Source organism: Microchirus variegatus (assembly GCF_963457635.1).
Source record: "Microchirus variegatus genome assembly, chromosome: 20".
NCBI lineage: Eukaryota > Metazoa > Chordata > Actinopteri > Pleuronectiformes > Soleidae > Microchirus > Microchirus variegatus.
In genome coordinates this window covers 15,199,841-15,212,144 of record NC_139821.1, presented here as the reverse complement: position 1 = coordinate 15,212,144, position 12,304 = coordinate 15,199,841, and positions in this window count along the sequence as shown.

The following is a 12,304-nucleotide window of genomic DNA, read 5'->3' as shown; positions in this document are numbered from 1 at the left end:
TGAGTTAATGTTTTTGTGTTTTTGATTTGCGTTTGTGTTTTTTGATTTGCGTTTGTGTTTTTTGATTTGCATTTGTGTTTTTGATTTGTGTTGTGTTTTGGGATTTGCGTTTGTGTTTTGCACCTCAGGACCACCGTACTATACTGGTCCTGACAAGATCAGTGTTTATGCCAAACAAGGTCCTAAATATGTTACAAATAAAGGCCCACACACACAGACACACACACACACTTATCCCCTGCAACATTTAAGGAGAGGAGGTGAGAGAGTTCACATTCCAGGTAGATAACACGGTCTGTGTCCTTGACTGAAATTCAAAGCCAATGGTTTCATTTTTTCCCAGTGTCTGAGTTTTAATGGGTTTAAAAAAAAAAAAAGAAAAAAAAAAGAGCCTCCTTTTCGATTCCAAGTTGTATCCCTATACCAACTCCCTGATCATTCAACATGTTTCTACTTGTGTCTGGTTTATGTCATAGGTCAAATCCAAAAATATACGAGCAACAGGAAGGTGGTGGGGCCCATGCAGGTGGCAGAAGTACAGACAAAGCTTTACCCTCACACTCAGTAGATTCTACCTCTAGTGCTAAGAAGCATGTCATCTGCAGCTCCAGAAACAATAACGATCTCGCACAGGCACTTCCATTACCCCACCCACCCACATACACACACACACACGCAACAGCCACACAAAAGCCCAAGGAAAAGAGGGAGGAGAAAAAAAGATGACCCTTGATAAGGCACAACCGCTGTGAAGCTTTCAAAGGCCCTTTCCATTTGTTCAGCTGCCTAAAGGAAAAGTACCAGACTCTGACTTTGCCACCAACCCCACATCTCAGCAAATTAGAGCAACTCAATTTGTGAAAACAAGCGGCGCATGACAATCCATACAGACAAATCGCTGTTTGTCCAAACCCTCTCATTAAGGGATTCACATTCTCATCATGAAAAAAAAAAAAGAAGAAGAAGGATTTCCAGGTGCTTTGATCTGAGACATGACCAGCAAAAGTTAGGCAACATTGCATGTGGTTGGAACTGCAAATTCTGTCTCGATCACACCTATATGAGGAGGACGAAAAATATATGGAAATATGCATAGACCACTATGGGGTTATTACTTCCGTATTAGATGTATGTAAAGACTTGTGAGAAAAACTTTACATTTTATTCTAGATTACATCAGAGTAAATAATCTAGACTCTCAGGTGTTTGTGTGACCTTTCCAGCGTTGCTCTTTATGCAAAGGTAACTGGCTACTAGCGATGTTGATGATGAATCATTCATCAGTTAATTGCCTATTTTACGACCCCCAGGTCTACCGTTAGGCCCTGATGTAACACCGTTAAGAATTTAAGTCACCTACCAACATGTCAGTTTCCTTTCGTTTTTATTACTATGGACCTCACATGCTGTGTAACCAGGGGAAAGTGGACATAGTATTCTGGTTTGCTAATTCATTTCCATTTGCAAAACCTCAACGTGCCTCCAAGCTTTCAAAGTTCCGATTCTTGTAGGTGAGCTCACGATCACTTGTATGTATTATGATTTAAACCAGCAGAGGGTGCACCTCAAACAAAACACTAACGTAATTTGCAAAAGACGACAAAGAAAACAAATGTAATGTGAGATAATTACAGTACCATTATTTTTCTAAAGCATCCAGCATTGAAACAGAGGACAGAAACAGAGCATTACTTAGCATTTCCACATGCTTTAGTTATTATGATTTGCTGATTTACGTGAATGTTACAACTTATACACTTATACAAATATTAATTGCTAAAAAATTTACTGTATTAAGCCATTCAACTAAATGAGTTGAATTGTAACTAGTGACAAGTTCATGTTCACAATATCACCCATGCACAGAATTTCCCAAAATCACAGCAAACCACCATCAACTTGTACACATTCCTTTCCATTCTTATCCTCTGCCCTTCCTCGTATTTCTACAACACAACACTCCGGTGACTCTCTGTGTGCCAACTGAACGTTTGATGGACAGGAAATAGCTGTATTGTGACAGCTTATCTAGGAGCCAGTGTGGCCTTGGAAACACTTAGTCACACAAAGGATTTGACGCATGTCTGCGTCCCCTCCCCGACGAGCACGTTTCATGTACGCCACTGGATATTTAAACTGACACTGAAAAAAAAAAAAGACCAACTTCCTCCACTGTCTCCAGGAGGGTGTGATGAATATGATTAGCTATAAGCCAAGTTTGTCACATGTAGACAAACTTAGCTGCTGGTTATTTTTGTGGCTTTACTTTTTATAGCATATTAAGTTAGATGCCAGATGGCGTGTAACCATTTCAGACTATAAATATCAGTATCAGGTTTGTATGGTCAATTTACAGATGGGTCCAACAGTTTACAGATTTAGTTGGTTTAGCTGCATGACTGATAATGGTGTGTTATCACATGGGTAAACACATTTATTAGAAGTTTTCAAACTACAATATTAAATACTTACAAAAAATTTACCGCAACAGAAGACAAGTGAACTTCTGTGTTATGTTAAGTGAGAAATGTTGACGAATCACATATTTTTACCTTTAGAATGAAAAGGTTGCAGGTTATCTTACTTGCACACACACACACACACAAACATTACAAGTCACTCACTCTGCCGCGGAGAACCCTTTGCACAAATATTAATTAGTAAAAGAACTCAACTGAGACAGAGGCAGCTTATTATGTCCTTCATAATAATTTGTAAGGACATTACTCACGCAGTATTTAACGTATTAAGCTTATTGAAGTTCATGTTTAAGCCAAATATTAAAACTTTCACTGAGTGTTTTTATGTTCTAGTTAAGGGATAATATTGTTTTAATTTCACTTGTTTATTTTTTTATAGGGACTTGCAAATGCTAAGCTCAAGATATCTTAAAACAGTATAAAGTCAATGCTAATGATAGACACAATGCAGTTACATTTTAAAAGCATCAGATAAGGTTAAACATCTATACCTAGGACACTACTACAGAGGCAAACCCCATTAAATGTATGCATTTGTAAGTGTATTCACAACATTGAATCCACGCGTCTATAGAATTTATCAGAAACAATACAAAAAAACTTAATCTATCTAATTGATAAGATTAATGTGACACCATGATTTAGATTTAGAATTTCTCACACCAGATGGCCTGTAAACATATTGACCAGTATGTCCAAGCTGTGCAGCAACTGACAAACCGCACGTGTGCCCTGTTTTCTACAAACTTTTTTCTTGGGACACGTGTGCATCGCTGCATTGATCCCTCCAACCGTGGCGACCGTTGGCTTGTTTGGGTTTGTTGTAGCCAAAGCCCCAGCGGCAGGAGGGGAGCAGGGGGCTCCTTTCATGAGCATGTGAATGTCAACAGCAGTCTCAGACACGGGAAAGAGAAAAAAAAACCTGCCCAAAGACCCATTAGCGAGCAGGGTCGAGAAAAATAAATGGCCGAAAAACACATTGCATAATAGGTTTGCGTAACAAGTCTCAAAAATTAATAGATTGAGCAGAGAAGCGAAATAATTGGGAAATCATGTTGAGGCCTTGCAGTATTGTGCTGTCGCCCAGACATGAGGGGCACACAGGAGGGGTCAGAGGATGCACCAACAGGAACACTACCCACTGTGACTTCATATTGTTCCAAACGAAACCAAATCGAGAATAAATTATTACGATTGCTGAAAACATACACTACCTTTCAAAAGTTTGGGGTCACCTATACAATTTTTTGTGTGTTTTACATTAAAAGTCACACCTTTATTCATCAAAAAGAGTCTCAAAATTATTAGAAAATATAGTCAAGACATTGACAAGATTAGAAATAATGATTTTTATTCCAAATAATAACTTTGCCCCTTTTTGTCAAAGAACCAGCAAAAACTGTTAGCTGTGCTAACATCATTGCACATGGGTTTTCAAGGGATTTCTAATCATCCGATACCCTTCTAACACGATTAGCAAACACGATGTACCATTAGAACACTGGAAATAGGCCTCTATACACCTATGTACATATTCCATTAAAAAACCAGACATTTGCAGCTAGAATAGTCATTCAACAGAAGAAGTGCTTTTCCTTCAGCCCATCATAAATTAGATACAAGATGTCTGTGTTGTAGTGTATGTAAACACTACTTATCCAAACTCAACTTACTTCTTAGAGATAAGAGAGAACCTGCTTGTTTCCTAGCCTTGATTTTTACAGCTTCACACCGTAATGACCTTTCTGAACTCTGAGAGACAAATGATTATCACCAATAATAATCATTATTATTGGTGCGCAGCGCACGTTGACTCACGTGCAAAACATAGGATTAATTATTACTTGTGACTGGTGCTGGCTGCTGCATTTGGTGTCTTTTGTGCAACTTAGGTAATGCTAATGTATGTTCAAAATTAAATACAAGCATAAACTCTAATAAACTCAACCTAATCTCTCTAACCCACTGGAAACTTAATTTTCTTACTCTGATTGACAGTGGGCTGCTTCAGTTGTTCCATGCAAGTCTGTGCTTGTGAACCAATGTTGTGCTTCTCGATTGTTATATTGATGACTGCGTTCTCACGTCGCTTGTGTTGAGTTTTTCCGTGACTCTGTGGCACTTCCATGTTAAAATTCAGCAAATTCACTTTGGCGTGTTCAGTTTTGTACATCAGCATATCAGGAATTCCTAATTACATGTCAACATGAAGCACATTTAAGGGTGAAAGGTAGGTGAACACAGCTGGATTAGAGCTGCAACTAAAAAGTATTTTCATAATCGATAAATGTGTCGATTATTTTCTCAATGAATCGATTAATCGTTTGGTGCATACGATGTCAGAAAACGTTAAAAATTATGATCAGTGTTTGTCAAACCTGGAAATAATGATGTCTTGTTTTGTCCATAAACCAAAATTATTCAGTTTAAATGATTTCTTTGTTATATGGAGCAATAAAATATTCACATTTCAGCTGAAACAATCAGAAATTTTGTTTGAATAATGAAAAATGCTTCAAATCGATTAATGGATTTTCAAAACAGTTGACAAACAATCGAGTAATTGTTTCAGCTCTAATATTTTTACTTGGACTGAAACAAATAATCTGCATATAATAATTTCAATCAGGAACAAACTGGTCAAACAAAAAAAATGCTCCCTATTTATGCCACCATGCTCTGTCATAAAAATTAATTCACAGTCCAAAACTGGAAACTTATTAATGAATGATTGATACACGGAACATTCTCGTGTATGATTTCTTGTTATCAAAGGCTTCACCCTAATTTTGTTCTTAGAACAGTATTTGTTAGACATGAGGCTATTCTTAGACGATTGTTGCTTTCATGGTCTCAACAACATCCATCTGGATAAACATGCATTTCTAAAAGGTGAAGGGTCTTTGTCAGGGTCTGTGGTCTTAGATGAAGACGCTGTTTTTGTCCATCAAACCACAGCATAAACACAGATGTGGTTGTTGTCCATGCAGAAAACAGTGGGTGACAACGCCATGCTTGTCTATCATCTGCAAATTTGAGCTTCAGACAGAGACTTTCTTCTTCATATGCAGCCAAGTTATCCCACTAATCATTCTAACTCAAGTAGACTTTTGACATTTCTGTTAACAGTTACATAATGGGAGCTTTTGTTGGACTGGTTTGCTCAACAGGAGGTATCCACAGTAACAGGTATGTTCCCATCTGAAGTTTATGTAAGCTCTATTTGTCTATTACGCTCAAGTTCAAGCTGTTGATTTCAACAGTGTTTGAACAGAGAGGACGGGAAGGCTGACCCTGGTTCACTTGCCTGTCACAGTTCAAAATGTACAGGGATTCAAAAATAATAGTAAGAACAACCCTGGGGTTCAGTTCATTAGATTATCTCTTCTTTGGGAACAGTTATGTGGGCAGATCGAGTATAACATCCACAAGGTAATGAGTTTGTAAAAGTGCATGTTTACTTAAAGTAACAATCATTTGGTTTTCGTAGTTTAAAATAAGTGGTGAGCAAAGAAGCCCTCTATTTGTAACCATCTGCAGTCTAATCCGTGGATGACGGTAAGGGCCAATTCCAATTCCTATCTTAACCCTCAATCTTAACCCTCAAGCTCAACCCTTAATCTTAACTGGCCTTAAAACCAAGTGTTGAGGGTTATTTTGTCACTTACAAATGGGACACCACTTAAATGCAGATACGTCTTCAGACTGTGGGGGGCAGAATAACCCGAAAGCTGTGTCCAGTCTGTCAACTCCAAAAAAGAAGAAGAACACATTTACGTCAGGATTATTTATTTATTATTTTATTTCAGTCAAGTTATTAGGTTGTCAGTTAGTTATAAGATGATACTCATACAAATACCACAACCCACGGAAAAATATAAATACTTAATTTGTATCGCACTCGCTTCGCTGCTTTCGTCGCCATCTTTCTCATGTGAAAACACCCTTGCTCCCAAGGGTGGTCTTGGAAAATCTCAATATTGAGGGCGATACAGCCCTTAAACTCGCCCCTCAACTTAATTTTTCTGAGAATCGGGACAGCATTTGCACTAGCGGGAGCGCACATTTTTGAGATTGAGGGTTAAAATTGAGGGTTAAGCAAGGAATTGGAATACACCCTAAATCTCACAGACTGGACCTTTAACTAGGACAGTCAGAACACGATCACAGTACTCTCTTCAGTTCAATTTCTAATTTTCCATCAACCTCCAAGACACACTGGGAAATTCACTGATGAGTTTGCTCAAGAACACGCACAATTATGCAGAGGGACTCTGTGATCGACTTGACATTTTGGCCTCTTGCGACATGGGAAAGGGCCCACACACACACACGCACACACACACGAGGCCACACTCCAGATCTGGTTATCTCTGAAGGTGTGGACATTTCTTCTGTTAAGGTTAAAGACTTGCCTCTTTCTGATGATTTGTGTGTTCTTTGACAAACAGATCATTCTAAATGTTCAATTCTGTGTGCATCTGTGTCTGTTGAGAAAAGGTACATGAATAATTATACTAGTGTTCCCCTGGATAATTTTAACTGGAAAATCTCAAATGTCATATTGTACCGACTAAAACTAAGACAAACAGAGAGACAAAGTACCCGGGAGAAATACCTTGATGGAAAAGGTCTTGAAAACAACGCAGGAAAACAGAATGTACTTCAAAATGACACTATGACAACAAAGTATTTTATTAATAAGAACATAAATACTCACCGTTTGTCATAGTTGAAAAGCTTACAAACCCTCCTGGCTATAGTCCCCCAGGGGTCAATTCCTGGACACCTTCTGTTTAGCCTATAACATACTGGCTTTGGGTCAATTCTGCATAAATCTAATGTTAACTATCATAGTTATGCAGATGACTCCCATATACCAGGCACTGTCCCCAGATGACTATACAGTCCAATGGTGTCATAATTCTATTATTTTTGCATATTATTCAATTTGTGTAATTTTTAACTGCGACACATTGAGTTGCCTCTGTGTATGAAATGTGCCATTCAAATAAATCTGCCTTGGCTTCAAAAGACAGCCAACCATCCAACCAGCACATATGACATTTACTATGACGCATGCTTAGTCCTTCTAGCTCATTCTGCATTTCACATTCCTCCTGCACTAATGTAAATCAGTATTAGAACACAACTAATACAACACTGGAGACAAGAGCAATGTACCTCCAGAAAAAGTCCTTGCACGTCAACCAAAGCACAGACTGTTCACAGCAACAGGATATTATGGTAGATTTGAGTTTACATAACACAGGTATCGAACTCGTGGACTGCGGGCCACATCCGGCCCACCACGCAATTATATTCGGCCCACAAGTTAATGTCTTTGTCCACTGACTCACTCTCAACTTCACCCTAACCTAATTACATATCTTTACAAATTTAGTCCTCCTTGCTAAATTTGAACAATGATTTTCATAACGTTGCTGAGCTTTAAGACTGTAACCGCAGTCCAATATGAAATTGATAACTGATAACTTAATGTCCTCAAAATGAGGGTCATATGACTAGAATCTCCTTTGTTGTTTTTCTTGTAGGTCAAATTAAATTTCAGTCACTAAAGTGAGTCGACTGATTCCACTATCTTTATTGAAAGAGGTTAACAGGCCAAAAGGAAGCAGATTACAGTCATGCACGTGAGGTCTTCTCAGGTTACTGCTTTACTGCCTCTAGGTCATTTCACTGCAAAGATAAACATTAAAATAACTTAATGACAGTAATACTATAACTATACAACTTTTTGTCCTATAAAGAGTTTTCTTTAGCAAATACGTTTTAAAATATACAAATAGCATTTTGGCACCACGGGAGGAGAGGGAGAGGTATGCAGCACCTGCGGTGGAATTAAACCCAGGTCACTTTGCCCCTTGGCACTAAACCTTTATAATAGAAATGTGTTAAGCTGTTCCTTTAAATTTATTGGCATGACATCAGCAGATCTCGCCTCAGCCTTCGTGCGCCATATCTGCAATTAAAACCAATGAAGCTCTCCAACACATTGTGTGGTGTCACTATGTCAATCCAAGCTTCAAATCTCTCCCCTCTCGCCAACTCCAGCAGTGAAATGAGCGTTCTATTTCAGCTAAGTAGGTCACCCAGCGCTCTGAGCTAGGTTTCCAGAAAGTTCGGACGTGCATCTCAGCCTGCCAATGGTCAGTCTCAGATGGTGCAAGAAGGCTCCTGACTCAGCAGATGCCATGTCATGATTGTCCACAATACATAGTATATAACAGATAGTAACCACACTGCTACTCTCATTCATGGACGGTTCATTTCAGAATAATATAAACTGCAGGATTAGGGAAGAGTCCGGTTTACTGAAGCACCTTCTGGTGACCTAAAATGGTCCCAAGAGCTAATAAATGTACCTGTGGATGGAAACTAAACCCAGTTACCCTGTGTTAGAAGTGTTTAATTATTGTCAGCTGAAGGAAACTCGCTCTCATGTGAGATGCTTTACTGCATATCTTGTTCTCAGAACACGAGACAAGTCATGCAACGTCAAAACACAAATTTCCGCTACTTGCACCATAGACACCATAGCTGGAACATGGTCATTTTTTTCCACAACGCACCCTAAAATATTGAAACACAACAGCAGATAATTAGTTAAAAAGTCACATGCAAAAAGCAGGTATGTAGAAAATTGACCGTTCATTACAAATGGATGTTGTCTTCCACCACTAGGGGGTGTCTTTGCTGTTTGTAAAATATGTGTTTGAATTGAAGTCTATGGGGAAATAAGGCCATTTCCCACTTATTTAGAGGAAAATAAAGTCAGAAAATGGTGCACATATACTCATGTGACACCAGAGTGACTGACAGCTGGTAGCGTCCAATAGGAGCATTATTTAGGTGATGCCTCTGAACTTCTAAATGCACAACATCAACATGGCACTGGCCAAATCACAATTCTGGAGGGTTCTGAACAAGAGTTTGGATTCTTATTGGAGACGCCATGACTTGTTGCCACTTGACGAAGCCAAGCCTCAAAGTTTTACCGTACATGAGAGCATCCTTTACTTCCTATTGAGTCAGTCCACCCTTCTATTAAGAGCAACGATCCTTGATGATTGGTTGCAAAAGTCAGTGCATTCCTGAACAAAATTCTCTGAAACTGTAATGATGTCGTTCTTTTTAAACGATCCTCACACAACAGATTAGAAAATAGGCATGTTAATTTCAAACTCTGTGACTTATTCACAATAGACTTCTGATCCATTTCGTCATTTTTGTGCATTATTGTTGTGATATTTGTTTAGGACGATACAGTTCATTCATGGAGTTCTTTTAGTTCACTCACAAACGTGACCTTTACGTAGGAATTTGACTTAAAGGGACCCTGCGTAGTATTTATGGGTTTATGACCCAAAATCCACTTTTGTATACATATTGTGCTCCTGCATTGTCTAGTCGCTGTATAATATTTTGTTTCATTTTCGTAGTGTTTCAAAAAGTCATGTAAAATAACATGGTCGCGGTTCGCTGTTGCATAGCCACTGTTAGCAGCGGGACGCCATGTTTCTACGGGAGCCTGTATAGACAAACCCGAGAGAACAAATCGAGCACCGAGACGAGGCTGAGAGCGGATCTTTTTACGCGTTTAGAATAGAGAACCACACGTATTTTACAGCTGATAAAGAAACACCAGTACCTGACCTTACGCCCGCACCACGGAGAAAGGCCACGAGGACGACATTTGACCGGCTGAGGATACAACCCCAGCCTCTGAGCAGGGTAAAACAGTACATAAGGCAGTACATTTATTTTACAGGTGTCACAGCAGTCACTAATGTCAGCAGGGGTTGGAAAACAATTCAACTTTTTTTATTAGTATTATTTGTTCAGTAAAATGACTTTTCAGCACAATAATAAAATTCACATGAAGATAGAGCAGGTTTTTTTTTCCCCGAGATTGTGATAACTAATTAGGGCCTTGTGAGGATGATTAGAACACTAAAGGGACAGGAATGGTTCTTCATGGGACCACCAGTGCTTGCCATTAGTTACCCAGACTGTGGCGAGCCACCATGGTCTAATTTGACCTGCTAGTTTCATAATAATCCAGAAAACGTTGGGGTTTTTCCACATATAACTTTATAAAATATACAAGTTTTAATATAACTTCCTGTGACCTAATAAATAGCCCCACACTGAAAATATAAGGTGTCCAAATGTGACTGTATGTGATGATCATCACAAGACATACCTTTCATCCAGTGCATGTTGGGATGGGCTTCAGCTTCCCATGGCCCTGCACAAAGTGAATGAATAGATGACAGTTAGACTGTACACCGAGTACTCTGTGAGCTGTGTTCCTCAACTGTCAATCATCTAAGTGTACCTCCTTAAAGGGAAATGATGTCTGTGTTGAGAGTTGAAAACTTTTGCAGATGTTGTTGAGCAAACACTGGCTTCCTTTTTCCACCCTGAGAACAGTAGGAGGAAGCAGAGGACATTAGATACAAAGCATGAGTCCATTGCATTTTCGTAAGTTGCGTGTTAAACTGGGCCGTACATGTCTGGAAGAAGAAAAGTGGATTTGTTCAATGGGCTGTTTTAATGATAGTTAATTTAGAGTTCCAATCGTTAGATGGAAAAACAAACATTGTCGTTCAACATGGGGATTGTTTTTCGGTCTGCAGCGATTGCGTGGAGAAAAAAAAATGGCACATGAGCAACACACAAACCACCTTCAGTCTCAACATGGTAGCTCATAAATCATAAACATGCATTTCTTCATTCTTCACCACCATAGGCAAACACTAGTACAGTCACAATGTCCACTGCAGCACCACACCCTGCACTGCTCACTACCACACAACAATCACACACCACACAAACAGTTTAGTCTATGGTGGTAGCAGGCTGTGCACTCTGGATAATATGCAAGAGGCCTGATCAAATTTAGAAAATAAATTCTACCCATTTATAAAATAAAAAAAATTTCCGAGTACACATTTCCAAATATATTAGAATATATCTGTACATACATCGCATATTTACACTTTTAAGACGTATCTCTTTCCTCCAATTACATTTCTAATGCAGCTCACCTATGCAAGGTCACCCTTCATTCTCTTTCACTGAGGTTGACCCCCTGATGTGTTTTCCTGTCCTAAACATGCAGAACACAACAGTAATGTGTATGAATTATAATTTAATTTTTAAAAAATTCTACAGCTTCACTACATTACAGCAGAAGTTAATGTTTGTTTCCATCGAAAACAAAGATCGCAATAACTCATGTTGCTATAACAACATTCATATGACTAAGTGACTTATATTAGCATCCAGATATCTTCTGCTTTTTTTTCATTTTGTGCATGTTCCTGTATATCTTGACAACTCAGGCAGTGTCTATGGAAAATATTTGACCTAAGCACAGCAAAAAGAGACATTGTAAACAGAATATAAGAACAAAGGATAGCTACCTACTTCTGGCAATGCTAGTGTCAGCAACACAGCTAACGTTTATAATGTCCAAGTGTTTGGCTCCTTTACTTTATGTTCAATTAAATGAGCTTATACATCACATTACATCACATATAACAAGACAAACTTACACATTTCCCACTACTTGTTTCATACAGCTGGGTTGTTCTGTCAGTTAGCAATGGCTTCAGCATGAAGTTAATTAACGTTAACAAGCATCAGCTGTTTACTTCCTGCAGGTCTGTGGGCGGGTCAAGTGGCCGATTGGCTGGATAGGCGTTCACTCAAACTATCATAACCAATAGATTTTAATGTGGGTGGGAGGGTAACCGGGAAGTTTTGGCAAAATCCTCCAGCTCTCTTCTTAGAGT